We start from the raw sequence: 26,768 nt of genomic DNA on the forward strand, positions 1-26,768 counted from the left end.
TACGCCCTCCCACCCCATTGGTATATGGAAGCCCGAAATGCCAGCCCCTCAGATTGTGTCTGTATTTGGAGGCGGGCCTTTAAAGGGCTGATTCAGTTAGAATGAGGCCATTGGGGCGGCCCCAGTCCACTCTGGTGTCCTCAGGAGGAAATCAGGACACAAGGAGCTGCCAGGGGTGTGTGCCCGAGAGGAAGGACCACATGAGGACGCCGTGGGAAGGCAGCGGTCTGCAAGCCGAGGAGAGAGGCTGTGGGAGAAACTGAATCTCCTGGCACCTTGATCTTCCCGCCTCCAGAACTGTGAGAAAGTAAATTCCTATTGTTCAAGCCACTCAGTCTGGGGCAGTTTGTTAGCGCAGCCCGCACAGATTCATACGCCGTGTGTTTGGGCCCGTGCCATCAACCAAGCCCTAAGCGTTTTACAGGGAAATATATTAATTTCATACTAAGCGGGATACATAAGATCAATAAACAACCTCATGCTAGTGCAGGTCAAGGTTCAAAATGACCCCAAAATGCTGATCTCTAGAGCTTCTTAGGTTTTAGAATTGTGCACAAGAAATTATCATAATCTCTATGTTGCAGATGAAACTCCAAGCTCAAAGAGGCTTAGCAACTTGCCCAGGGTAACAGTGAGTTGTGCAAGGGCCCGATGTGAGCCTGGGTAGGTGGGCTGCAGAGCTGTGAATTGACCCACTGCACCGTGCCACCGCTTTACAGAGATGTCGATTACAGCATGTTAAGGTGGAATATGAGAAGGATGTCCGGGTCCCATGTGCAAGTGGGGGGACTCTGGCTTTGGCCCCAGCACCCAGCTTCTCCAGGGCGAGCCCTAGTGCTGTCCCCCAGGTAGGACAGTGCTGGGCCCGACTGGCAGGCTGGAGCGATGGCTGTGGCCGGGAGTGGGCCACCCCTGCCCCATGCAGCGCCATCAAAGGTTGTCTGTAGGCTGGCAGGGTGGGGGCAGCAGGCCACTGGGTGTACCCTGGACACAGCCTGGTCTGTCTTTCCAGACCGTAGGGACAGGCAGGGCATTGTGGGAGAGAAAGGGACCACTGCCTCATCCATCTTGCCCGGCAAAGGGAAGACACAGCCCTTCAGTTTAATTGTTTCATCCAGTTCCACATTTCTTTGCAAAAAAGATGAATACAGGGTCTGCCTTGAAGCTGAGCTGAACCCACCTTTTTGGAGACGTTTGTTCTTGTTTATTCAGTTGGCTTTTTAAAGGAATAATCATTTCACAGGCCCTATCCTCATGGTGGGCACTATTATTATCATTGTCACCATTATTACTTTTTATTCCTCTGTATAGAAATTATCCAGGATTACTGGCCTACCTTTGCATGGTGCTTTAATGTTTTTCAAAGAGCTTTTTCAACCACTGTTTATCTTACCTTAATTGTTACTGTCACCTGTACTTTGCAAATGTGGAAGCCCAAGTTCAGAGATATCAAGTAACTTGCCCAAAGTTGCACAGTTTTGGGGCGGCAGAATGCACACCCTGCTCCCAAGCACTGGGAAAGCATGCAGCGGCGGTCTGTGATATGGTCGCCTCCTTGGCCTCGGGTGTTAGGGGTGGTTCGAAATATCTCCTTTGCAGGCCAGGAGGACCACCATCTCCATTTTACAGGAGAAGGGACAGAGACTCAGGAGCAGTGCCTTGCTGAGGGTGACAGAGCCTACTCCTTCCAAGGTACCCCTCCCCCTAGTACAGGAGAGGGTGCCTTGAACTTACACGGCCCCAAACCCCCATATTCTGTGCACTGCAGGCAGGCTGTTCAGCCTCTCTGAGCCTCATCTATGAAACAGGGAAAAGAATATGCCGTCATGCTTTTGCAGTGGGGTATTGCTGGGCATGGCGACCGTGGTGGGTGCCTTGTGGCCCCGCCTCCTCTCCCAGCCTCCTTCCCTTCCCTCTGATCTTCTGGTGCTGCAGCCACCTCTCTCCAGAGATGCCGCAGCTCCCTTTCCAGAGCCCAGTGAATGTCCAGGGAATGTCCAGGGAACACCAAGCCTCGATGCTTTTTTCCTGACCCCCTTGCCACCTCTCCCACCGATGCCTTTTCAGATCTCTCATCCTCATCTAAGCGTGAGGATAGCTCACCCGTACAGCAACACAGCTGTCCAGAAATGGAACTGTCCAGAAATGAACTTATTTTCACAAAAACTCTCAGAGGCAGGTGCTAGCGATCTCATATCCCCCTTTATATAGCTCAGTAAATGGGGGCCCAGAGAGGTTGACACATATGTCCAAGGGCACACAGCTTTCATGTGGCAGTCTGGCTTTGTTGCCCATGCTCTGCTATGTAGTCAAGTCAGCCCTTGTCTTGTTCCAAGAGTGGCAGCTTGTGTTGTGCAGCTGATGCCACTGTGATCCCTGAAGTTGCACACAGGTAGGCAGTGTCCCAGGCAGGGAGGGGATGGCAGGCTCCGGGATGCAGTGCCCAGGTTACCTGCTGCTCCTTGTTCCAGAGGGCGAGGCTCCAGGGTGGGGGCAGCTCTGCCACCCATGGGTGCACGTGCTCTCAGACCCTGGCCACCATTTCTAATTCCCTGGCACCAGAGACCCACTGGGTGATCAAAGCCGAGTGTACCTAATGGGGCAAGGGGTGCCTGGAGGTGAGGTGAGGGGCATGGGCGAGGGGTCAGGAACACACTGAGTGCCTGGTTGGCTGATTTTTGGGTGGGGGAGCTTGTAATTTATTCATTTAAATAACTATTTAGTACCTACGGTCCCCACCTTAGCAAGCTCTGTGCTTTTTGTTTCATTTAATCCTATCATCTGGGAGATACAGAGCAGGTGTTTGTAGATCTCTTTTCCAGAGGAGGAACTGGAGGCCCCAAGAGGGAAAGTCACGTGCCCAAAGCCCCATGGGTGACAGCCAGGATTTGACCAAGGATTTAGGATTCCAAGCCCAGAGTTCAAGTGTATCTTGACTTCTGTGATCTAGAATGGAGGACAAGTGACTTCCGTTGCTCCCTGACTCCAGAACTGTGACTGCATACCATCTCATCGAGTTATCATGCAGCTGTAGGCCCGGTTCTGAAACATCATGCGCGTTAACTCACGGCATCCGCACGACTCCCTAAGAGGAGATACCATCGCAACAGGGACTTGGGGGGCTCAGGAGGTGGTGCATGCCCACCCAGCTGGCAGTCCCGGTCCAGCGCTAGGACTGGAGCCAGTGGTGGTCTGCTCCTGCACGTCCCCTTAAGTCTGAGTATCCTGCGGCGTGGGGTGGGTGGGCACCTCCGAGGCTCTAAGCGAGGACGAGCAGGTGGGCAGCGGGGACATCTGCTGAGTGATCAGCCATCTGAGGGAAGGTCACATCAGTCCCCAGAGGCCTTCCTGCATGTGTTTTCATCTTATTCACGCCTTTCCTGAGCGTGTGCTCAGTGACTGTGTTCAGTGGCTGTCTTCCAAATGTGCGTAGATTCTGAAGATACAGAAGTTAAAAGACCCGTGCCGGCACCCAAAGGACTCCGCTCACTGCACACTCCTGAAGGAGGAGAGGGAGGGTGTGCACACCTGTTCTGTGGCAGGCACTGCCTTAGGACGTCACAGGCGCTCTCTGCTAAAGCCACCCAACCTGTGAAGGTCAAGGAGGCTGAGAACGAGCCAGATGGGAAATGGCTGGAAGGGGGTTAGGACTGAGGTCAACTGGCTCAGCCTCTTCCCTGCTGCCCCCAGACCAACAAACAGAGAGGCCCCTGCAGGTTCTTGCAGGCTGGACTCAGTTCCCGGGAACGGGGATTGGCGTTCACTCACCCACCCCTAATGCTTGCCTTCTTGGGGGATGTCTGCCCCATTCTGGTTTTCCCCACATGCAGGGAGCAGTTCTCGGAAGGGCTGAGAAATGGGTGATCCTGACCTTGGTGACTTTGTCAAATGCAGTGAACCCGAGATACCGAATTCCCGGAAACACCCCTGATTTCGTTCTGCTTGACAGCTCCCCTCTTTTGTAGACCAGATAAATGTAGGCTGTAGTGATAGCAGTTTGGCTTGTCCAACCCAGCCCTGGAAATAATAATAATAATAACAATAATAACAACAACAACAATAATATATGTATTATTATAAATAATAATAAATAATATAATAAGTGGTAAATAATAGCTAATTTATTATATTAATTATAAATAATATATTTTTATTATTACTTCTCCCACATACCCCTCTGTACAAGGAAGGGGGTGGCTCAAGGACCCTTGAGCTTGGAAATAATAATAATAAAGCATAATAAATAATAATAATAGATATATTATTGTTATTACTAATAAATAATAAATAATAAATATATTATTGTTATTATTGCTATTGCTAATAAATAATAATGATATTGATATTATTATTAATACTAATAAATCGGTGGTAATAATAATAAAATAATAATAACAAACTATTATTATTACTAATCAATCAATAAATTGTTGTTGTTGTTGTTGTTGTTATTTCCAAGCTCGAGGGTCCCTGAGCCACCCCATTCCTTGTATATCAGGGTACGCGGGGGAAACTGAGCCCCTGAGAGAGGGGTTGCTTGGTCCCCAGCCACACAGCGAGGGGCTGGCAGGCCTGCAGTGAGGACCGGGGTCAGGCCTTGGGGGTGCTCCCTTCCCTGTGCCTCCTGGAGGTCCTTAGATAGGAGACACCCTTCCTGGAAAGACAACAGCTTGGGGACCTTGCAGATAAGATGGGGTGGGTGGCAGGCCCACAATGAAAGGATTACCCAGAGAAGTTAGGGGTCGGACCTTCCTGGAGGTGGGTGCTACCAATAAGGATGCTTTCGAGGTCAGTTGGTGGGCGATAGGATCTTTGCGGCGGGGCCTATCACCCCGGAGCCTGCTGGATGGATGCGCCCTGATAGGGAAGCCAGTGAGCGGCCACTGCAGGAGCGGAGAGCGGTTATCACCAGAGGGCTCGGCACTTCCTTCCTGTCCACCCTCGTCCTGGGGACTGGCTCCACTTCGCAGATGCAGAAACTGAGGCTCAGATCATCACTTCCGTTTCTTTTTTTTTTTAAAAACCGGATGGGCCTGTCATTGTTTCGCCTTTCTAGGATAGATACTTCAAAATGCAGGCTGCTCCTCCTCCTGCCACAGTTCAATCCAGCCTGCGCTGGGGGCCCTGCACTGCACTGCGGGAATGGGAATGCAGGACGCTCTTTTCTCTTAGGGAACTTCGGGTCTCCTGGGCAGGGAGATTCAGGTGGGAATCAGGTGATCATGGCAGAGGGTCCACGTGCTATGTTGGGGGCACAGGTTACCCTAAGCACACAGAGGGTCCCGCAGTGTGCACTTGGGGTGGCTAAGGAAGGAAGGAGTTAGCCCGGAGAAGAGGCGGACAGCAGTGTTCCTGGTCAGTGACCTGGTCAGCTGTCCCTGACAGGTGTGTGGCCCACGCAGGCAGCGGCAGGCAGCGCCTTCTCTGGGTCCCTGTGCCTTGCTCAGTGCCCGGACCTGCCGAGACCTGGTAAATGTGTGGTGGGTGGATGAATGCTGTTCTTTGCAGGATGGTTGTTGTTGGAAAGCTTTCAGTCCCCGCTCCTCTCACCCCTTCCTGCCTCCTCAGAGGGAAAGTGTGGCAGAGAAGTTCCCCGAAGTACAAACCCAGAGGGAATTGTTGCCCTTGGATACATTTTTATTTTTCTACTCAGAAGGCAGCCCCCTTTGGAGCGGGTTTTTACAATATTATGAGCGACGTTGACTACGCTTGCTCTGAGCTCTGGGTTCATTTCCCAAATGTTCATTCAACAAATATAGACCATGCACCTACTGTGTGCCAGACACGATTTTAGGCACGGGGACACGTCAGGGAGTGGTCTGTTGGGAGAGGGTGCTGAGGTAGCCAGAGTTCATGTTGGGCCGGATGTGGGCCGGGCGTAGAGCCCAGGGACCTCTAGGTCATGGGCCTGGGTGCCCTGCGGCCCGATCCTGGCAGTTCATTTTGCTTCTCTGACCCTCACTTTGGAGTGAGCAGCTGGATTAAAAATATCTTTGGAGTCTCTCTTTCCCGTCCTGGGATTATTTATTCTTCTGGACACTTGGGTGGAGGGCGGGGTGACTGGCGGGGAGCTCACAGCCGGGGGAGGGAAACGCAGCCAGAGGCTTGCAGGGGCAGGTGTGAGGAGCCGGATGAGTGCAGGACAGGGCGACGGGGCGAGGAAGGGGGTGCTAAGAAGGGTGCACCCATGCCAGGTCCTGGGGGAGCAGCATCTTCTAGGAGCCTCTCTCTCCCAGCTGCCCTTCCCACACTTCCGTGCCTTTCCCAACACGGTGAGCCTGCTCCTTGATGTTAGAACATGAGGCCGGCAGTTTATTTGCTTAGAAATATTTTTGGGTTATGCCTTTTTCATGCGCCAGTCTTGTTCTCAGCTTGCAGGGTACAGCTGCCCACTACCCGGTGCACCATTGGGACTGGAACCGCATGACGGAGGTTCATGGGAAGCACCCGGCTCCACCGGGCTTCGGACCTCCCTCTCGAGCTCTCACCTGGCTCCTTCTCCACACCAGGGACAAAGGTCCTGCATTAGTTTTGTGTGGCTGCCGGGGCAGTGACTACGGACGAGGTGGCTGAACACCCCAGAAATGGATCCCGTCACGGTTCTGGAGGCCGGAATGGGGAAGCGAGGTGTTGGCAATGCTGTGCTTCCTCTGAAGGCTCTCGAGGGGAATCATTCTTTGTTTCTTTGAGCTGCTGGCAGCGGCAGTTGTTGCTTGGCTTGTGGCCGCATCCCTCAGCTCTCTCCCCCTGTCTTCACCTGGCTTTCCCTGTGTCTGCCCTGCTTCTCCTACCGGAACTCCTGCCGTTAGGTTTAGAGCCCATCCCAATCCAGGACGGTCCCATTCCCAGATCCTCAGCTATTTCTGCAGAGACCCTTTGTCCAAATGAGGTCATATTCAGAGGTTTCAGGGGATGTATCTTTTTGGGGGGCGGTCCCATTGAAACCCCTAAGGGCACCAGCACTGCTATAGAAAGTTGGGGGTAGCAAGCATATTTGTCACCAGGGACGATGGCATCTTCCTGGCAAAGTCTGGGGGATGCTGCTGAAGATGAGGGTCTGCTCACCCCTTGGGGCATGTCCTGGGTTCCAGGGGCCCATCTTTTTCCCTCCTCCCTGCTCTCTGATGCCTCGGGTGCAACACGCATGCAGTTAGGGTCATCTACAGAAGGTGGTTCTCCCAGCTGCCTTTGTCCCCTTTTGAGCTGAGTGTCTGTGTCTCTGCTGGTGATTGCCTTTCTCTTGTGTCTACATAAAGAGGTTTGTTCATTTCACTGGAGATCCCCAACAAGAAGTCTCCACTGTGCCAGGCCCTGGGCTAGGTGAGGGGCCTCGAGGAGCCCACTGGAGGGACAGACAGTGCCATCAGGAGCTTTCACTGAGCGGTCTTCAAGGAGGGCGGGGCCAGGGTCCCATGGCTATAAAGTGGGAGCACTTCCCCAAACGTGCGATGCCTGTTCTGGATTTTGAGCCCAAATGGGAAGGTGCTGCTCAGGTGGATACAGCAGGGAGGGGCCACGCATGGGAACGGGAAGGGTCAGCGGCATCTGGGGCGGGGCATAGCGCAAGGCAAGAGCAGGCTACGCAGGGTCACCTCGGGTATCTGTGCTTAGGCTCTGAAGAGCTTCCATTGTGTCTGCTTGGCAGTGCCTCCTTTAGGGGAGGAGGGAGGAAGCGAAGTCAGTGGATTTGCATTTTGGAGAGATCACCCCGATGTTACTGCGGAGTCAACGCTGGCAACCTCGCCAGAGACAATGTCACAATAAATAGACTAATTGCAATTCCAGTTCCGGGGGTTTTGCAGGCGTGCCAGGAGGGTAGCTTGCTTGGTTTGTATTAAATTAAATTTCATTACGAAGAGGCCCATTAAATTCTGGTGGTTCGGTTTAGCTGGTGTTTTCATAATGAGAAAAGCAGGATAATAATAGCATCTTGGAGAATGCAAACTTTAACAGTTGGGTTTTGTGTTTTTTAATTTAATATCACCACTTTATGGTGTTGGGCTGTTTAGGGTTTGAGTCACTCAATGGTCCTAATAGGTGCCAAAAGAGGCTGAGCAAGTGGAGGCATTCACAGGTGACATGAGTTGCTTGAGGTCACGCACCCAGTAAGGGGCAGAGCTGCATCTGGGCCTCAGGGCTTAGGTCTCTAATCTGCTGTGCATTTCTTCATTTCTGAGCAATGAGCCCTCTCTCCCTGGGGAAGTATTTCCCACCGCACCTCTGGGAAGCTGGGCGTCCACTGGGGCATAGAAGGAGTGGGGCAGATCTTGTCACCCTCCCGGACATCCCAAGAAAGCCCCCGGTGTGCAGTGTAGAGCTTCCTTTGGGGGTGTAGTGTCTGGGTCCTGACCCTGCCCAGGACGATGCATTTGCCTCTAGCCACAGATGGCCTACTGAGCACTTGCAATGGGGAGATAGTTTCAAGGTGAATTCATTTTCATTTTTTAAAATTTAAATAGCCACATGGGGCCACCCCACTGGACAGCTCAGGCCTGGAGTTCTGGGGGCCTCCTGGCGTTTTCAGTGTCTCAGTTTGCGCCTCTCACGGGTTGCCCAGTTCCGAGTTTGGTACTTACTGTCGATGTCGGTTCAGGGCAGGCTGGCTGGCAATGCTGATCCAGTGATCAAGCTCCAGGTGGGGCTCAGGACTGCACCTGCTCATTGCCCCTTCTCGGGCTCTGGGCTTGGTTCAGGTGGGACATGAAAGTCAAGTTTAGGCCAGAGTGGGGTGTAGGAGGGACTTCTTTGGAAACCATTTGTTTCTTTTTTTTTTTAGATTTTTTAATTTTATTTAGCTTTAGAGAGGGAAGGGAGGAGAAAGAGAGAGAGAGAAACATCAGTGTGGGGTTGCTGGGGGTCATGGCCTGCAACACAGGCATGTGCCCTGACTGGGAATCGAACCTGCGACACTTTAGTTCATAGCCCGCGCTCAATCCACTGAGCTATGCCAGCCAAGGAAACCATTTGTTTCTTTTAGGCTCACAACAGGGACAGCCTGCTGGTGGGGACACGAGAGTGTCTTCTCCCTTTCTCTCCCTGGGACTTGCTCAGATCCTTTCGCTCCAGTACAGGTCCCTGGGCTATAGCAGGTATGCTGGCTGGCTGCGCGGGCCCTGAGCTCCAGCCTCTCATCTCCAGAAGCCAATCCCCACAGTGGGCCGCTGACGCCAGCTCTGGAGGACTAACTGACAGCTCCGGGGGTAAGGAGTGTTCCCGGTGGCTCCTGGGACACGGCTGCGGGCTGATTGTAGTCTGCATGCTTTTCACAGGGATGGGTGTCAGCCCCTGGGACACAGCGAGAGGTCAGGAGGAGGGCAGGGCCTTTCTCTGAAGAGAAAACAGACCTGGGGCCTCTAGTCAAAGCTCAGGAATGAACTGGAAGGAGGGAGTCCACTCCCCGATGGCGGGAGGGGGCTTGGAGAGAAAGTAGAGGGAGAAAAGGGTGCTGGGATCAGTGCTGTGACTGTTGGGCCTTCGTCTGCTCCCCCTGTACCCCATCCCCAGCGCCCAGTTTGGTGCGCAGAGTAGGCTCGCGATACACTATTGGTGGGATGGAAGGTAAAGGACAGAGACTAGGGTAGGAGGTGTCTTGAGAAGGTGGGATGTTCTTCCTCCGGTGTCTTTTCTGGACAGAACCACAGGGTCCCATGTGCCTGTCCAGCCCCTAGTACAAGGCGTGATCCAGCTGGGTCCAGACTGTGCTCCGTGGCCCTGCCGAGAGCAAGGGCACCTCAGGGAGGACTCACATCTGTCCAGGCTCCGTTGACACATCCCCTAAGGAGGGGACAGGTTACCTGGTCAGCCCTCCTCTTGCCTTAAAGACAGAAAGGAAAAGTATGCTGAATTCTTCCAGACTCCTTTTCATCACAGGTGAATGGATCCAGATGAGGACATGGCCTCGCTACCAGGGGTTCCGTAACTTGCCCAGGGTCACACAGCAGGTCACTGAAAAATATCTGAGCATGCAGATAGGCCTCGTTGATGGACTAGAAAGGTCGGTCTGGTCAGTTTACTACAACTCCCGTTTATTGATGCCTGTGGTATGCTTGGGTGCCTCCTTGTGAGGGCTCCTTGGGGTCAAAGGCCCTGGAATCCTCTGACCTTGCACGGCCTGGCCATTCTCTATACCCTCCTTCTTTGTTCATGTTCGTGCCCAGCCAGCAACTGTGCCCTGCACAGGGGAGCTGGAGGAATGTGGGTGGGTGGGCCGCTGGGCCACACAAATTGCACAGGGTTTTCCAAGTGGCCGCTGGGGACATGTTCTGGGTCTGTCAGAACCACGTGGAAGGTCCTGCAGACACCCAGGGTTGGCTCGTGCACCTCCAAGAGATACATTCAAGTCCTAACCCCCCATACCTATGAGTGTGACCTCATTCTGAAATAGGGTCTTTGCAGAAGTCGTCAAGTTAAAGATGAGGTCATACTGGAGTGGGGCAGGCTCTACATCCCATGAATGGTGTTTTATAAGAGAAAGGAGATACGCACACCATACACACACACACACACACACACACACACACACACACACAAGGAAGCTCTGAACGCCAAGCACTGCCAGCAAACCAGAAGCTGGGAGGCAGGCGAGCTAGGGTTCTTCCCTGCAGCCTCCCAAGAGAGCGCAGCCCTGCCGACACCTTGGTTTGGGACTTCCAGCCTCCGGAACTGTGAGCAAATAGATTCCTGTTGTTTGCAGCTGCCTAGTCGACGGTACTTTGCAATGGCAGCTCTAGGAGAGTAATGGAGACGGGAATTCCACCCTGTCCTGAGGTGCAGGCTTTCCCAGACTGTAGAGAGCCTAGAATTACCAGTTTATAAATTCAGCAAGGCCTGGAAGCTCATGTGCTGGGAGGAAGAGGAGTTCCCCATGTCTCCCTTCGGTGGAACATCACACCAAGCCCAGTGCCTGCCACTTTGGGGGGACCAGGCACTAGGCACACGGCATCTCAGCCCCAGCAGCCCTGCCAGGGGAGGTTGTACCCACTCACAGAAGGCGGTCTGCAGGTGCTCAGGCTCACAGGTGTGATTCTGTGCACTCATTTTGTAGGTGCGAAGGAGGTCAGGGCTGGGCAGGGACGGCCCCTGGGACTTGTGTTCACCCTTGGCACGTCAGTGTTACTGCCTGTGTTGGTCAAGGTGCTTCCTGGTGGCCTCTGGGGGGGCAGGTCACTCCATCTGGCCTACCTTACTGCTTTGCAGGAAGTCACTGGGCTGAGCAGGAGGGAAGACAGGGGGAACCCCTCACCATTTGCCAGTCACTGCGAGAGCGCTTGGCTTCCAAAAGGGACTGTTGAACTATGGCCCAAATCAGTTGAGGCTGCCTCACACTCCCTCGAGCTTGGGGGTCAGGCAGAGAAATGACTGGTGTTTCTGGCCTGGGTCAGAGGTGCCCCAGGCAGGGGCACAGTGGAATCGGCTTTAAGAAATATCAGTGCCAGGGCTCCCCGCCGCAATCCCCCAGAGAGCCAGACACAACTGCTGGGAGCGGCTGAGCACCTGTGCTTTTTGAAACAACCAGGTGACCCTAAAGTGACCCGGGATTGAGCTGCTTCGGGTCATTTGCACGTGTGTCCTATCCTCGCCAAGTGCACCGGTGCTGCCTAGAAACCCAGGAGACAAATCGATCGGACCAGATGGGGAGACTAGGCATGGGAGTCGGGGAGGGAGCCACCAGTCTGGGAGCAGCGCCCACAGCTGCCGGGCGCTGTGCTGAGTGTACACATTTCTTGTCATCCTCACCACACCCCCACGAGGAGGGTCTGTAATGTGCCCATGTCATGGATGCAAAAACTGAGGCCACGGGGGCGAACCGTCATGCCCAAAGCTAGAGCTGGTAGCGATGGAGTCGGGACAGGTCATGTGGGAATCCACAGTGTGGACCCTTGATTCGACTGCCCCTTCCCGGGCTGCCCGTGGGGACGGCTGTGTGTTAGGGTTTCTGTCCACTCTGGAAATCCCATCTGGGTCCCCCCTATAGAAAATGAAAGTTCCATGTGACCCCAGGCACCACGTGTGGAAACCGACCGAGTTGCCTTTTTGAAAAAAAGACTCGTTTAGGAAAATCAGTATTTACATTTTCTCCAGGCCTCTCAGCAGAGTTTCGTGTTTTCAGAGGGTGGGCATTTAAATACGCACAGACTGGGTTTTTCTGTTCCTGTCTGAGCGCCGTGGGCGTGCTGGGGAGGAGGAGGGCCGAGTCTCACAGCTGAGATGATCTGATACCGCCGGATGCCCCGTGGGGCCCCGGAGGCCGGCTGACGTTGCTCATGCAGGACCCAGGGTGACTGACTGCATTTTCCGTCCTCTGACTAGAGATCACAGTCCTTGGCCTTGATCTTCAAACGCCTCTAGAGTTTTTGATCATTTCTCATGCTGAGTTCTGTTTCTACTGCCCTAGAGTTCTGCCCATTTTTTTCCAGACTCTATTGAAGTTTTACCAATAAAAAATCATCGTCATCTTCATCACCTTCATCATCATCATCATCATCATCATCATTGGCATCATCATCAAGATGGTTGTCATTTATTGGATACACAGAATGGAAATGGATGAGAAAATGAACTCAGGAATGTCTCCCCCGCCCCCCGCCCCCCGCCAACCAACCAATCAAATTGTTTTCAGATACCTGACGTGCCTGCCCATACGTTAACTCGTCTTCCCATGTAGGCCTAGGTGTAGGGGACAGTACGTGATCTTTTATCTGCCATTAAATCCTAAGCATTTTTCCATTTTGTTAAAACACCTTATTAATGATCATTTTTAAAGAACGCGTAATGGTTCATCGGGTCAGTAAATCATACGCGGAGCCAGCTCTCTGTCACCGTAAATTGTTTCCTAGTAATTTGCTGCAATACTTACGGGTCCTGGGAACATCTCTGTGCACGTTACTCCTCTCCTCTTGGGAAACCCTTTGGACACAGGCTCAGCAGACAAAGTACTGAGTCAAAAGGCATGGTTTGATGACTCTTGACCCACATTAACAAATTATTTTCAAACAAGGTTGTTTATGCTGCCACCATCCACCCCTGCACAGACCAGTTTCACCGCAGCCTCATCAACTCTACGTATAATTAGCTTAAAAATGATAATTCAATAGATGCAAATGATCTCTTGTTAAATGTATACATTTTTTTTATCCTTAATGAGACCAAATTTTATTTTTCATCTGCTTGTTTACCGACTCTCTTTGGGAATGCTGGTTTTGGCACCAGCCAGGTTCGTTACCTTCCACACGACGGACGTCTTCAAGTAGAGCCAGTTGCAGCTGGACCTCGACTTAAAATGAGGGAGCTGCAAAAGTGGCCCTTTGTGTGGAAGGCGCCGGGGCACACTGGCCCGCACACTGGCCTCCCTGGGAGGGAGCCGCTGGCTCCTGGCTCACGTCTGCACATGGAGGCGGGGCTGGCTCTTAGAGTCCTCATGACCTCAGCCTCAGCGCCCGTCCCCCTGGGGTTGTCTGGTGAACAAGTCAGGATTTTTCCTCGGAAAGCTCTGAGATGTGAACTCTCTCAACTGTTTTGGGGCTTCCTAGCTGTACAACAAGAAAGAAGAGAAGAAAAGTCCCTGCAGGTTCCTGTTAAATCTCCTTTCTGGCAGTGCTGTTTGTGTTTCTAGATAGCTTTCTCTGATTTTCTTGTGCTGCTCCAGCTCACCACATCCTGTGGGGTCGGAGCCTCCTCTCGCCCTGTTTAACTTGGCCTGTCTGTCATCGGGTGCCTTGGAGTCCTCGCCTCGCCTCCCCCCCCGCCCCCCCAGGCTGGAGCTTTCCTCCTCGGGGTGGCTGAGGCTAATGGGGAGAAGCCAGGATGGATATAAAGAGCCTTGTCCCTAAGGAAGACAGAGGCTTACATCTTATGATTTGTAGAAATGCCTTTAATTTAACTCAAGGGGAATAATTGGAATTTCAGTTTAGACTTACAGAATCTTAGGGAAGCCTCAGAGGTCATGATTTCCCATCCTTGTCTGAACAGGACTCCCCTGTATAGGCTGTCTGATGGCCGCATCGGTGTTGCTTGCACCCCTCCCATGCTGGGCGGGCAGTGTCGTCCTGGTTGAATGAAGTTGACCTTGACCACACGAATGCCCTTAGAAACAGAAGGGTGTGCATCTGGGGAAGCAGGAGGGACTTGGGGAAAGGACTTGGTGGTGCAGGTCTTGCAATGCACACAGGATACTGCACACAGCATGCACTCAAATCTGGCCGTGTCTTGGGGACTCTCTGAGCCTCATTTTACCCATCTGTCACTTGGGGACAATATAGCTGTCCTTCAGGGTGAGGGAGCACTCAGAAAGACCACCGGTGCCCGGCACCGATTTGGCTGGAGATGATTGGCCGTCACCAGCGATCTCTGTAGAATTGATCTGTGCTGCGATGCTATGGTTTCCTTCCTCTGCCTGTGCTGATTCTTGGCCTGACAGTTGCCTGCGGTCACTTTAGAGCATTTTCTTTTTTTTCTTTTTTTTTTTTTTTAAGATTTTATTTATTTATTTTTAGAGAGGGAATGGAGAGAGAAAGAGAGAGAGAAACATTAATGTGCGGTTGCTGGGGGTCACGGCCTGCAACCCAGGCATGTACCCTGACTGGGAATCGAACCCGTGACACTTTGGTTCGCAGCCCATGCTCAATCCACTGAGCTACGCCAGCCAGGGTACTTTAGAGCATTTTCACTTGTGAAAAGTCTTGTCCTTCCTCCGTCCTCCCTGCCTGGGAGGAGTTGTGTCACTGCTTGGATGGGTCCACATTGTGGGCAGATAGAGACCCAAGCCTAAATTTGGACAAGACCCACAGGGGTTATCTGGGAACTGTGACTTTGTGACAAGGGACTATTTTGTCCCCCTTAGTTACTCCTCTTGTGCTCCTGGTGTTTGTGGACTGATTCCCCTTCGTGCCTCAAGGGCCCCTCGTTCAGCCCCAGCCCAGCTCTGGGACGTCATGCGGGGAAGACTGGACGTCATTAGGGAAGTAGAGGGGGCCACGCCCCCTCTGCCTGGATTGCATTCCCCATTGGACATCCCTTTTTGCTCTTTGAACCAGGCTTTGGAAGCAAGGACTTGTGGACTTCCATTTGGGGTACCAAGGAACTGGGGTCACCACTCACTCACCCACAGTGTAGAAGTCTCATCCCCTAGAGCATTAGACCTCAGGGTAGGTGCCCAGCGACTCCAGCCTTTGAAACGATGACCCCCGTGTGTGAGTTGGGGGTCTCAGCAGCATCTTCCATGCCGCCGACCTGCTGTGTGGTTTCTGGAGGCTTTATTTTTTTCCCTTTATTAAACTGAAAGGATAAACGTTTGACACTATCATACTCTCTCAAAGCCCTCAAGCCCTGGGGCCTAACTGAAATCTATGCGCAGGCCTTAGACAGATAACAGTTTAAGGAGAACCGTTTGAGTTAAAACAGGCTTCCGATCCTCCTGCTGTCCCCACCCCAACTCCATCCAGTGCCCAGGAGGGACCTCATGGGACACTCTTGAGCAGTTGGAAAGGGGAGCCCTGGATGGCTTTTAAACCTGGGACCTCAGGTGAAATAGCGCCAGCCCCTGCTCTGCAGGTGCTCTGCATAGGTGGCTCTGCATCAGTTCCTCCTGGCGCGCTGGTAGGCCGGGGCTCAGGGAGGTGGCTCTCCTAGAGCAGGTTGCGCAGGAAGGAAGTGGTGGAGCCTCCAATCCAGCCCAGGTTGCTCGCAGTGGCAGGGGCGGTCTGCTCAAACTCTAGGCAGGACTGCCTCCCTGTGACTTGTGCCTTCCGCCTGACCCCCAGCCATCCTTCCCGGCCCTGGAGGCTGCTTCTGTGAATTGTCACCCCTGCCTACCACCTCTGATGGCCTCAGCACTTGGCCTTGGAGAAGCTCCCTGTTCAGGGACCAGCAGTAATAGGCCAAAGGTATCTGTGTTTTTTCAGAATACACTGTACTGCTGAACAGTGACATCGTTTGTTTCATAATTTTTCCCAGTAAACTTTATTCCTGTCCCGTCATCCTCGTCACTTACACTTGTTTGCACAAACTCCAGGCTCCTAGCTCTTTCCCTTTCCCTCAGCACCCCCATGTCCCGGGACCTCAGCAGTGAGGACACTTGGTGTGTGGGGTGGGTGCCTGAGTGAGGAGGACACCCAGGGTACATACATTTTTGTAGGGGGACTGAGGCCAGGGTCTGGGGCTTTCCAGTGTTGGTTCTGCCCCTGGGACTGCCTTCTCAGAACGAAGGTTCTGGACACATCCCCAAGTTGTCCCCTGCTTCAGGGGCATGGGGTTCGAAGCAGCTGCCAACAACTTACGGGATGGATGATTCAGGAGGTCTTCCATCAGTTCTGAAGCTTAGGTGACCCGCTGTCACTTAGCACCTCTGTTCCAGGACCCCAATGGCTTCCATCACTATAGGCTGTAGTCCCCAAAGCACAGCACGACACTCAGGACCTCCCGTCAACTGCTGCCTCTGCTGGTAATGGGAGTGTCACAGCCCACATTCATGGTGACGGCTGTTGCGGTGACGGATGTTGTGGTTCCGGATGGCTTCTCCCCTTCCATCCCTGGGCTGTCCGTGACGAGGGTGTTATTTACTCCGCATCGGATGAGCGGAGTTTGCCAATGCCGATGTCTCATTTCTCTCGTTTCCTGTGCTGATCACAGGTCACCTTCTGTCATCTTCATCGCTTTACGTAAGCCCCATAATTTAACCTATACCTGCTCATCACTGCCTTTCATTTATTGTCTGGCTGCTTCAGGTGCGACTTCTTCATGTGTTTGTCCATCGGCCCATTCATCATCTGCTTATTCCGTAGATGATTTCTTAAGGTCATTTCCTATACAGGTGCTAAGGGAACAAAAATGGGGAAAATGACCCAGGACTGTTCCACGCATAAAAACGACTACAGGTGTTTGCTGCTTCCCAGCTCTCATTCGTTGATCATGGCCTTGAACTCAGGCTTCAGCCTCATTGCCAAGTAGGGCGCAACAAGGAAACAGTTCTCATCTAGAAAGGGCCTGTTTCCCATCCCGATCCTAGAGCCTTCATCCCGGTAGCTCAGAGCCTGAGCGTCAGGCATAAGAACCATCCTGATGCAGGTTGGGCTCCCTGGCAAGCAGATGCTGAGATGGAGATTAGTAGGCGGGATGCTTTTTAAGCCATGCACTTGGGATCAAGGGCTGTGAAACCGAGGGGGAAGAAATCAGGGCTGGGCTGAGGGAGAAGTTGAGCTGTGACGTTGTCCCCACTTAGGCCTTCGCAGACCCCACAGGAACCCCAGAACTAGGATGGCCCTTCAGAATTGTCCATGAATGAGCATGGGCCCATTCATTTTACGTGGGCCGCCCTGGAAGGATATGCGATCTTGAGCAAGGTAATTGTCTTGAAGGTCATCACTCGCCAGCACTTTCAGCCACTGCTCTGGACGATGGCCAGATGGATATGTCTGCTTTGATCGCTGTTTTATCCCCAGTACCAGCCTACAATAGGCACCCCTGTATTTGGGGGGAGGGGTTACCTAAGCTTTATAGAAGCAGCATGATTAAGTCATTCAATAAATACTTCCTATTTTAGCAATGACTTTTTTTTTTTGAGCTTCTATCATCTAGGGGGTTTGGGATGGTTGGTGGTTTAACATTGACTTCCTGGAAGAGGTACCTCATTCTGGGGGTGTGACTTCCTGGACAGTTGGCCCGGCGCCCGTTCTGGGCACAGCTTCCTGCGCTCCTTAGGAGATGGCTTAATGAGATGGGGAGTGAATGGGTAAGGGATAGTTTTCTTGGGGAGGGGAATCTCCATCTAGCCCACCTGTTGGTGCACCTGTCCGCTATGGGAAATTCCCTGCTTAACTTAAGCTCGCTGACGTTTGAACTCCCCGTAGCCTGGAACTTCCCCAGGGGTCCCATTGGCCCGGTGACTTCACATCATTTGAGTAATTGGAGATGGAGGCGCCACTCCTCTGAGCTGTGGGAAAACTATACAGTTTCTCCTTTCTGAGTCACCCCAAACTACAGCCCAGAGCCTAAACAATCTATGCAAACACATCCCCCCCCCCCCCCCCCCATATAAATGAGCTGTCATTGCAGTTCAGGAAGTAGAGACTTTTTGCAGAGAGGAGATGGCATCAGCGATTTCTAGATCTGAAAGAGACTTAGCAATGGCTGGATGCAATCCCCCCTCCTCTGCGTGAAGCCCTGAGTGGGGAAGGGACTTGTTAGGCCACCCAGGGCCCTGGACTTGGAGAGAAGGGCAGGCGTTGGACTCTCCACAGAGTGCTTTCCCGTAGAGTTCGCTGTTTTCACCCCGCCGGCTGGGTCACCCAGAAGGTGCCACGCAGGTTGGCGTGTGGCAGGTTGTTTTTAGATCCGAGAGGTTTTTACCGAAAGCCGTGGCTTTGATGTTCTAGGTGACAAGACCTGTGCTGACAGGAAGGGAGGTGTTTGGGGTTGACTTAATAATGCGACAGCCGTGGGGTGGGAGGGGAGGTGGGAGGATGTTTGTGAGGGAAAGTTGAACCGAACGTAAGAGCAGGCACAAAAAGGAAAGTTGGAGGTGGAGGTGAAATGCCTCCCTGCTTCAGGGAAAGCCGCCGGGGGAGGTGGCCTCTCCAGAAGCTGCTTTCCTCCCACTGCTGCCACTGCACCCTCTGTTTGGATGGGAGGGCTGTCACCGCCCTTCACGGTTTGCACAGCGTGTTCATGTGTGTTAACTCCCTCGGCCCCCACGCGGGGCGGTGCTGCTGAATGCCAGCCCTCTCGCGCCGCGTTGAAGTGGGGCGTGGCCAGGAGCCTGGGAATCTCCAACTCCAAGTCCTTTCTTCATGGCACGGTGGTGGCTCCTCACTGTCCCTCCTGCGGGAAGTGTAGGGTTCAGGAGCCCAGTTTTTGGAGCTAGACTTCTGCCGTCTTTAGAGTATGAGCACTTCCCTAACCATGTCATGCCTTTGGTTCCCGAGCTCTACAATGGGGATGACAAGCGTCCCCACCCTCCTCCTGGGTTGTCTCGGAGCATACACAGTTCCTGCACACACTAGGGCCGGAGAGCTGGGTGAGGACCACAGGAACAGCTTGGAGACCCTCCTGGTGCCGTTTGGGGCCACGGCGGCAAAGCCAGCATCCCAGTAAAGCGGGTCACACGAATTTAGCTACGTTCACTCGCTACCGTAGTCTATTAAATGTGCAGTAGCATAATGCCCTAAAAAACAATGTGCGTATCTTAATTAAAAAATGCTTTATTGCTAAAAAAGTGTTCACCATCCTCTGAGCCTTCAGTAAGTGATTATCTTTTTGCTGGTGGGGAGGTGTCTCATCTTCGGTTTGAAGCAGCACAGTCTGTGTGAAGCACAAACGAGGCGTGCCTGCGCTTCGGGCGGCTTTCCCATGTTCCTGCAAGAGTCACTCTGGTGTCTCAGGGACCTACGGGCTGGTCCCATGGTGACCGTGTCTGGCACCCTCCAGGAGGACGGGGGATGCTGCTTCTGGGTCTTTCCAACTTGCAAAGCGGGAGGATGTGGAGAGACAGACGGGAGCCGGTCCCTTAGCAGTGCGAGGCATGGATGGCTCACTGCTTCGCAATCAGAGCAGGCTCACACAGTCACTGGGTCCGTTCGTTTTTCCTTCTTTATATTAAAAAACAAAACAAAACAAAACTTTTTGAATAGGCAAGACATTCATAAGAAACACCCAGAAGGGATGAAAGAGTTTTCAGTGACGACTCCTACCCCTCCCTGTCCCCAGAACCCTGTTCCTCCTCCCCAATGACACTGGCATCCTCTGTCTGTTGGGTCTCCCAAATATCGTCCACGCATTGTTGAACTCCTTCGAAAAGACAGTGTATGCCCGTGAGTGCATCTGTAAACAAGCGCTGAGCGGCTTCTCTGTGCAGTGCTGGTGGCCCTGGTGAGGGAACACAGGGCAGGGAGTGGGGGAGGTCTCAGCACCCCGCAGCTTGCCACTGCATCGAGACCTCAGCCGTGCTGGGCTTGGGGGCCTCGGCATCAGGGGAAGGTCGGGTCTTAGTGCTGGCTGCTCCGTGGGCCCACAGTGCCTGCTTCCCTTTCGCCTGTGAAAATCTCAGGGCTCACATTCCGGATCTCCCGTCTTCTGGATGAAAAGCCAGGCAGCAGCCTCCCTCCAGCCTCTGTTTCTTGCAGCGTGAGATGGGAATAGCAGTGGTGTTCGCCTCCAGGGTTCTTGGGAGGATCGAAATGGCTGGAGATGCAGGCATCTCTCCCAGTACTGCCTGGCACATCGTGAACACCAGCCTTGGCCGCCTTTATCCCTGCTGCCTCTGCCCTCCTCCGCGGTGCCTCCCCTGGCGCCCCGCTTGATGGCTGGCAAGGGTGTGGGCCCTCCGAGCCCGGTTCTGGGGCACAGGAATAGAGGGAGCCATCCATTTGTCTGTCTTTTTCTTGGCGGGAGGGGTGGTGGTTCCAATTAAATTTCAGTTTTATCCTTTGTAGTTTTCCACACAATAAATCATCACGTTTCTACATAAGGTGACACGCTTTTGTGAGAAAGGCTTGTGTTTTGGCTCGCGTGGATGGCGGATACTCAGCCCCTTAGGCCTGTTCTTCTCGTCCTGCTCCTCAGCTCTGGGTCACCTTGGATCTGGATAGGTTTTCAAACCGGCAGAAATAATGACAAGGATGATACAAAGAACTGTGCACCCAGATTCACCAGTGGTTAACTCACTCTCAGCCTGGCCTCCTTCACCCACTTGCACATGCACACACATGCCTACACACATCCATACATGCACACACTTTTTCCTGAGCCATTTCACAATAAGTTGTAGACATGCCCTTTTATCCCTAAATATCTTCCAACCCAGGATATTGAGCATTGCTACAATTGTATTATCTAATCCACAGGCCACACACCATTTCACCAGTTGTCCCAGTAATGTCCTTGGGGATTTTCCTGCTTCCAGATCACCGCTGTACTTAGTGGCCATGGCTCCTTATCCTGGAACAGCTCCTCAGCTGTTCTTGACCTTGACATTTTTGAAGAGTCCAGGCCAGTTGTTTTATAGAATGTCTCTCGGTTGAAGGTGGGTTCTTCATCTCGAAAGCTCACCCTGTACCTCTTGTTTTCTTATGTGTCCTGTGATCTTCAGTGCTCCAGTGTGGCTGGTGGTCACACCCACATTTTGCATGGGAGCACACTAAGGCACAAGGAGGTCAAACAGTTGGTCTCTCTGTGGTCACATTCCCAGGCAATGGCAGAGCTGGGATTCAAATCCATATTCTCTAATCTGCTCACCCCTCAGTAGGAATAACAACAGCAAGTAGCCCCCGAGAATAAGCAAAGTACAGATCAGGCACTCCCTGTGAGCTAGGCATTGTGCTAATGAGTAAGCATCTTCACCCCGTTCCTGGAAGATAGCTGCTCAGACCAGCCCTGCCTCACGGATGATGATCAGAGAGGTTAAATGGACTGCCCAGGGTACACAGCTGCTAACTGGCAGGGACTAGCCCTGACGCAGGCAATGTGTGTGCTGAGTCTGCACACGTTACCTGTGCACTTGGGTTTGCTGGATCCCCTAGTCAGGCAAGCGTGTGAGCCGGGCTTTGCTGACCCTCCAGTGTGTTTGTCCTTTCCCAGGGCCTCCTCAGGGGGAGTGAACACATCCCAAGGCTGGCGCTCCTCCAGGGGTCTTCCTGGTGGTCCAGTCTGCCCTCTGCCCTGGGCATGCGCCTCCATCCAATCCACCTCCGTGGTCTGTTTGCAGCAAGCAATTGGCGTTTTGATGATTGCCAGGTCAGGAATCCCCTGTGGCTATTCATTTGATGGTGGGCTCCCTCTCTTCTGCCCAGCAGCCCAGGGCCCCTGCCTGTGGGTGGCTGGTCCTGGCTGCTGGCTGTGCCAAATTGGCCCCACCACCTATGCAGCATTTAGGTGGCATTCAAGGCCGCTGCCCTGGGGATGAGGCGGCCTTGCTCGCTGCAGAGCTGGTGATTAATTATTTAATCTGTCCGTCATATTCTGTGCCCTGCCTTTCGGGTCGTGGAGAGGAGTAGCTGCTCTGAGATGTGACACACTGGGAATTCTCTGGCAGCACAAGGAAGATTCCTGAGCATGATGGCCAAGGGGCCCGTGTCTGGGCCCCCACCTGTCTGTCCCCTCCGGGGACCCTGGTGGTCCGGGGTCTGCCTGTCACAGGCACTCTGGCTCCTCACTCATCAGAACACAGTGCTGGGAAGTGCTGTCAGCTTCCTGAGAGAGCCCGTGGTCCCCTGGTTCAGGTGCAAGTGCAGGGTGTGTCTGTCAACCACCGAACAGTGACTGCCCTGTCCTTGGGACAGTGTGTCAGGCAGGAAGGAGGGCCTAGGAGCTGCAGCCACCTCACCTTCAGGCTCAGGCACGGACACGTGCTGTGTGGCCGCCCCCACCCGGCTCCCTCGTCTGCTGGGCTGGCCAGGTCCTGAGGATGAGCCAGTCCTGTCACTCTGTGCTGGGCCAGCCTCCTTCTCCCCTGGCTTGGCTCTGCGGGTGGGAAGCGAGCCCACTGTTGCCAATGCCAGGCTCAGTGCATTGAAGTGGGGCTGCGACTGCTGTGCTCTGACCATCCTGGCCAGCCCAGAACTGCCCACCCCCTCGCCATGCTCCCCCCACCAAGCCCCCTGCACTTAGGCAGCGAGCCTCTGGCTGGGCCCACTGCTGGGAGGAACTTAGAAATTTTACCTCCCTCATTTCCATGCAACATCGCTCCATGGTTGAAAACATTAATTAAAAACATTAATCAGTTTGGCTGCCTCAGAAGGAGGTTCTTTTTTGGCCAACAGCTGACTTTACAAGGAAGAGGGGTGAGCTTGCAAACCAGTGTTTCAGCTGCATATTTGTTTGGTGTTGGGCAGCCGCCTCAGCCTCTCTGAGCTTTAGTTTCTGCGTTTGTAACATGGGGTTGAAGTTTCTCCTCTGGCCGGACCTGCTGGGGTCACAGTGGGTGCTCAGTGAAGTCCCGGAGGATATTCCTCAGCAAAGTGTCCTGTATGGAGGACCATGGCGCTGTTAGGATTCATTACGTTTCTCTAGTCCTTACAGCATATAGAGCACAGCTTGCATGCACGCTCTCACGGGGCATGCCTGGGAGATGGTAAGGGGGTCATGTCAGGCCTAGAGCTGAGACCCTTGGACTCGAACTCCAGGCTTTTCTTTCCATTCTCATGGGCTTCACTTGCTCCCTGCACCTGTGTACTGAGCCCCTCCACTGCCTGGGTCATCGTGGGGAGATAGGTAGAGGGGAGCCCTTATTGCCTGCCTTATAGGGAGGAGACTAAGAAGTTAAAGCCCTACACTTGCTTAAGTGGTCTGTCTATGTAATCACCAATGTCTCTAAGTGTTCATGAGCCAGGCTGTGTGCTCAGCCCTGCAGAGGTTCTTGCTTGAAGAACAGACCTTGAAGATGAGAAACTGAGGCTCAGGAAGTAGCTTGCTCAGGCTCCAAAAAAAGACGTTTTCAGTAGATCTGGGGTGCTAACCCAGGCAGCCAGACAAAGAGTCCCCAGTCAACTGGGAGGCTGGGCAGTTGCCCTTTGGGGTAATGAAGCCAATGCATTTTGACAGTGAGGAGCAAGCACCTCTCCTTCCCAGGCGAAGTGCCTGAGAAGCATGGGAGGCTGGGTGTGCGGAGGAGGGCGTCTCTCTGAGCACGCTGGCAGCCAAGGGGACTTCTCTGAGTCAGGGGGAGTCCGCCGTCCCTCCTGCTGGGAACTGGTCCTCGGAAGGAAGGAGGAGCACTGGATGGATGGGTCCAACTAACAGTGCTCGAAGGGAGGAACTGTGGTCGGACCCCTGTGACACTGACACATCCAAGGGAGGCACAGGACAACCAGACAGCCTCAGAGAAGCAAATTGTGGCCAGCTTTTCCTGGAGGAGAGAGGGGATTGATGGTGGGGAATTCAAGCCACCTGGCCTCTGTCCTTGGGGCAAGGGCAAGGATTTTCCCCTAGCTGTTTCCAGAATTGAGGGCAGACTCCCCTTCAGAACTGGTCCGTCTTCTTTCTTCTGAGTCCGTGTTCATGGAGTTCCATCTTCTTAATGATTTAGCTTCCAAGATCTGGTGGGGTTTGTGGGGGGAGGGAGGCCTGGAAGGATCACTCCGTTGTGAGGTGGTAGTGTGATATTCTGGGGTGCCACTGCATCCCTTGAAGGAGAGGCTGTGGGTGTCTGAGCTCGCCCCTCTGAACATTGGTCCTGCTCTGGGGTATCTCAGGTGGTCCTCCCGGAACTTGTAAGACTAGGGGTGGCCCTCTCACCCCGTTCCCCACACTGCCGTACCCCTTTTGGCCACCTTATTAGCTGCCTCGATGATCAGTTAGGATAAGAATCCCTGGTGACTTTTTGAGCAGGGGCGTCCCCTGAGTAAGTCATGATTTTCACTTGATTGTGTGTGTTACTGGATGACAGTGCAGGGCGCAAATAAAAGTTGCAGGGAAGTTAAGCTGCTATGGCTCCCAGGGTTTACACAATCCCCACGCCTTAGGCACCAGGGACAGGCTGTTCTCAGAACGAAGTGATTAGGAAGGTGTCTCATTGCCCTCTAGCCAGAATTCCTGGAATCTGACGCTTGCAAGCTTTGGTGGGGAAGGGGAAGGGGATAGATGGGTGAGGGCTTGGGAGTCGGGAGGGTCTGACCATCCCGTCTGGCCTAGCCTCTTATTTGATTCCTGAAACATGGAGAGCTGTCAAAACCAATCTCATAGGATTACATGGCCTCATGCACTTAAATAGCTATCACAGTCCCAGACACATCATAGTTGCTCAGTAAATGCCTGCTCTTTGCTGCTTCTCATTTAGCACATAGTAAATAGGTACTTACTATTTAAATTAGTGGAATCTCCCTTGTGGGCATTGATACTAATAATTCTCTGTCCTTTTCTTACATATTTCCAGAATCCTGTTACCTGGAATGTAGGTGCCTTTAATCTGGGGAAAAAAAAAACAACCCAACACGTATCCATTCAACACTCCAGAGGGATGTGAGAACTGGCCCTTCCTGAACTAAAATTGTAATGCCTTGAGATCTGGACGATTCAGGTAAGGGGATTTTTCCTTTTAAACCTCGTGGGACTAAAAATGGCCTTTGGAACTGGCGACCTCTCGCAGCACACCTGGGGTTGCCAGGGTATGCTGGGTGTCTCCGCTGGGGTTCCTTGGCTGGTCCACGGTGCTCGGGACCTTGGCTTCCTGTCACTTCATCCTGACACGGAGGGCCTGCTTGGGCTCTTCGGCCATCCGTATCTTGTGCCTCTGGAGCTCTCTCTCCTTCTGTCCAGCCAAGGGAGTCCCCAACTCCTGTCCTCCTGGCCGGGTAGGGTGCCCCAGCTGTCCTGTTACGGCTGGTGGAGACTGGACCTCGGAGACATGGGAGAGTGCTCCGGGGGTTAGTGATTAGGTCAGGATGCCTTTGGGGGCATCTGGAAGGTGATCGGTTCCTCCCTCCCCACCTTCCGGAACAGCTGGCTCCGGGCCCAGAGGTCTGAGGCTGCCCGAGGCGGAGGCTGAGGCAGGAAGGCGGAGGGCTCCAGGCAGTCTCAGCTTCTCCTGATTTAGCTACCTGCTTCCCCTTAGGGCCATTGCTCAGCATCTCCAAGCCTCGGTGTCCTCATTTGTGAAATAGGGACCTTATTAGCGCCTGCCTCAGGAGGATGTTGTGGGTATCACAAGAGACAGTGGAGATAAGGAGCTTAGCGTGCTGCTTGGCAGCAGGAGGAAATGCGCCAAAATGAGAGGGTTTTCTTTCTTTCTTTCTTTCTTTCTTTCTTTCTTTCTTTCTTTCTTTCTTTCTTTCTTTCTTTCTTTTTTAATTCATTGATTACACCTTTTAGAGGTCCTTCCGTGCAGCAGGGTATTTTGAAGTCCTCCGTCTGCTCTTTTCTCTGCCTTTCACCTGCCGCCACATCGGCTTGGCTAAAGCCTGTGAGTCACCTTGCATATGGTGTGCAGACCCTCACTCCGAGCAGAGTCGCTTTCTTCCTCCTACCAACTGCAGCCAGGGATTTTGGGCCTGCCTCCTTTACTCCAGGTGGTTTCTTTTCCCTCCTCTGCCTGCGCCCCCGTGGCTGGTGAGCTTGTTCCAGCCAGGACTCTCACAGGGGTGCACACCCCAGGGTTGGGTCTCCTGTTGTGCACATTGAAAGAACAAATGAATGAGTCACCGGAAAGGAGGGAATAGACAGGGAAAGAGAGCGCTTGGAGAGAATGGAAAGAAGGGCGTTTCGGAAGATTTAGAGTAGTGAATGAGGCCAGTCGCGATTCTTTTTAAGGAGATGTTGAGAAGACTAAAGAGCGTGAAAAAAGGAGAATGATACCTCCTACAAATTTGAAAATGATGCACGGATAGAAACGTGGGGGAGAAAGGTGGACTGGTGAGAAGGAAACCAGGGGAGGCAGAACCGGGAGGGGAGCAGAGAACTGGGCTCATGGGGTATTCGTGTCATCTCAGGGCACACAGGGGTGGAGAGCATGAGACCGCGCCCTTCAGACAAGGTCGGGGGCCTGGTGCACACACAGTACACCCCAAGCTCACCAGGTGTGTGGGAGGCCTGGGTGCAGCCCCTTCAGACCCTTGGGAGATGCATGCGAATAAACCCTGTTAGGAGCTGAGCAGTTTTGCAATTACGAAGCCTTTCTAGCCTTCTCTGTTCACGCATTCCCCAATCCCGTACATTTCAGTATCTGATTTCCCGCTTCTGGTGTCAGAACGCTTCCGCAGTGAACAGCTGACAGGGCTTCCTGTGCACAGGCTGCGCACACCCTTTTTTGGCCTTCAGACACTCAGCGGGTCCTGGAGCCCAGGCTC

At 53.2% G+C, this 26,768-nt stretch overlaps 1 long non-coding RNA gene across 1 annotated transcript in view; it reads left to right on the forward strand.

Annotated features, from left to right (window-relative positions):
* Positions 1-26,768, forward strand: part of LOC118501796 — a 159,788-nt gene that overhangs the window by 105,240 nt on the left and 27,780 nt on the right. Inside the window, exon 3 of the long non-coding RNA XR_004904452.1 lies at positions 24,860-25,003. This is a non-coding gene — a long non-coding RNA (uncharacterized LOC118501796). The remainder of the gene's footprint in view (positions 1-24,859; positions 25,004-26,768) is intronic.

The sequence above is a fragment of the Phyllostomus discolor genome, chromosome 7, assembly GCF_004126475.2.
Source record: "Phyllostomus discolor isolate MPI-MPIP mPhyDis1 chromosome 7, mPhyDis1.pri.v3, whole genome shotgun sequence".
Taxonomy (NCBI): Eukaryota; Metazoa; Chordata; class Mammalia; order Chiroptera; family Phyllostomidae; genus Phyllostomus; species Phyllostomus discolor.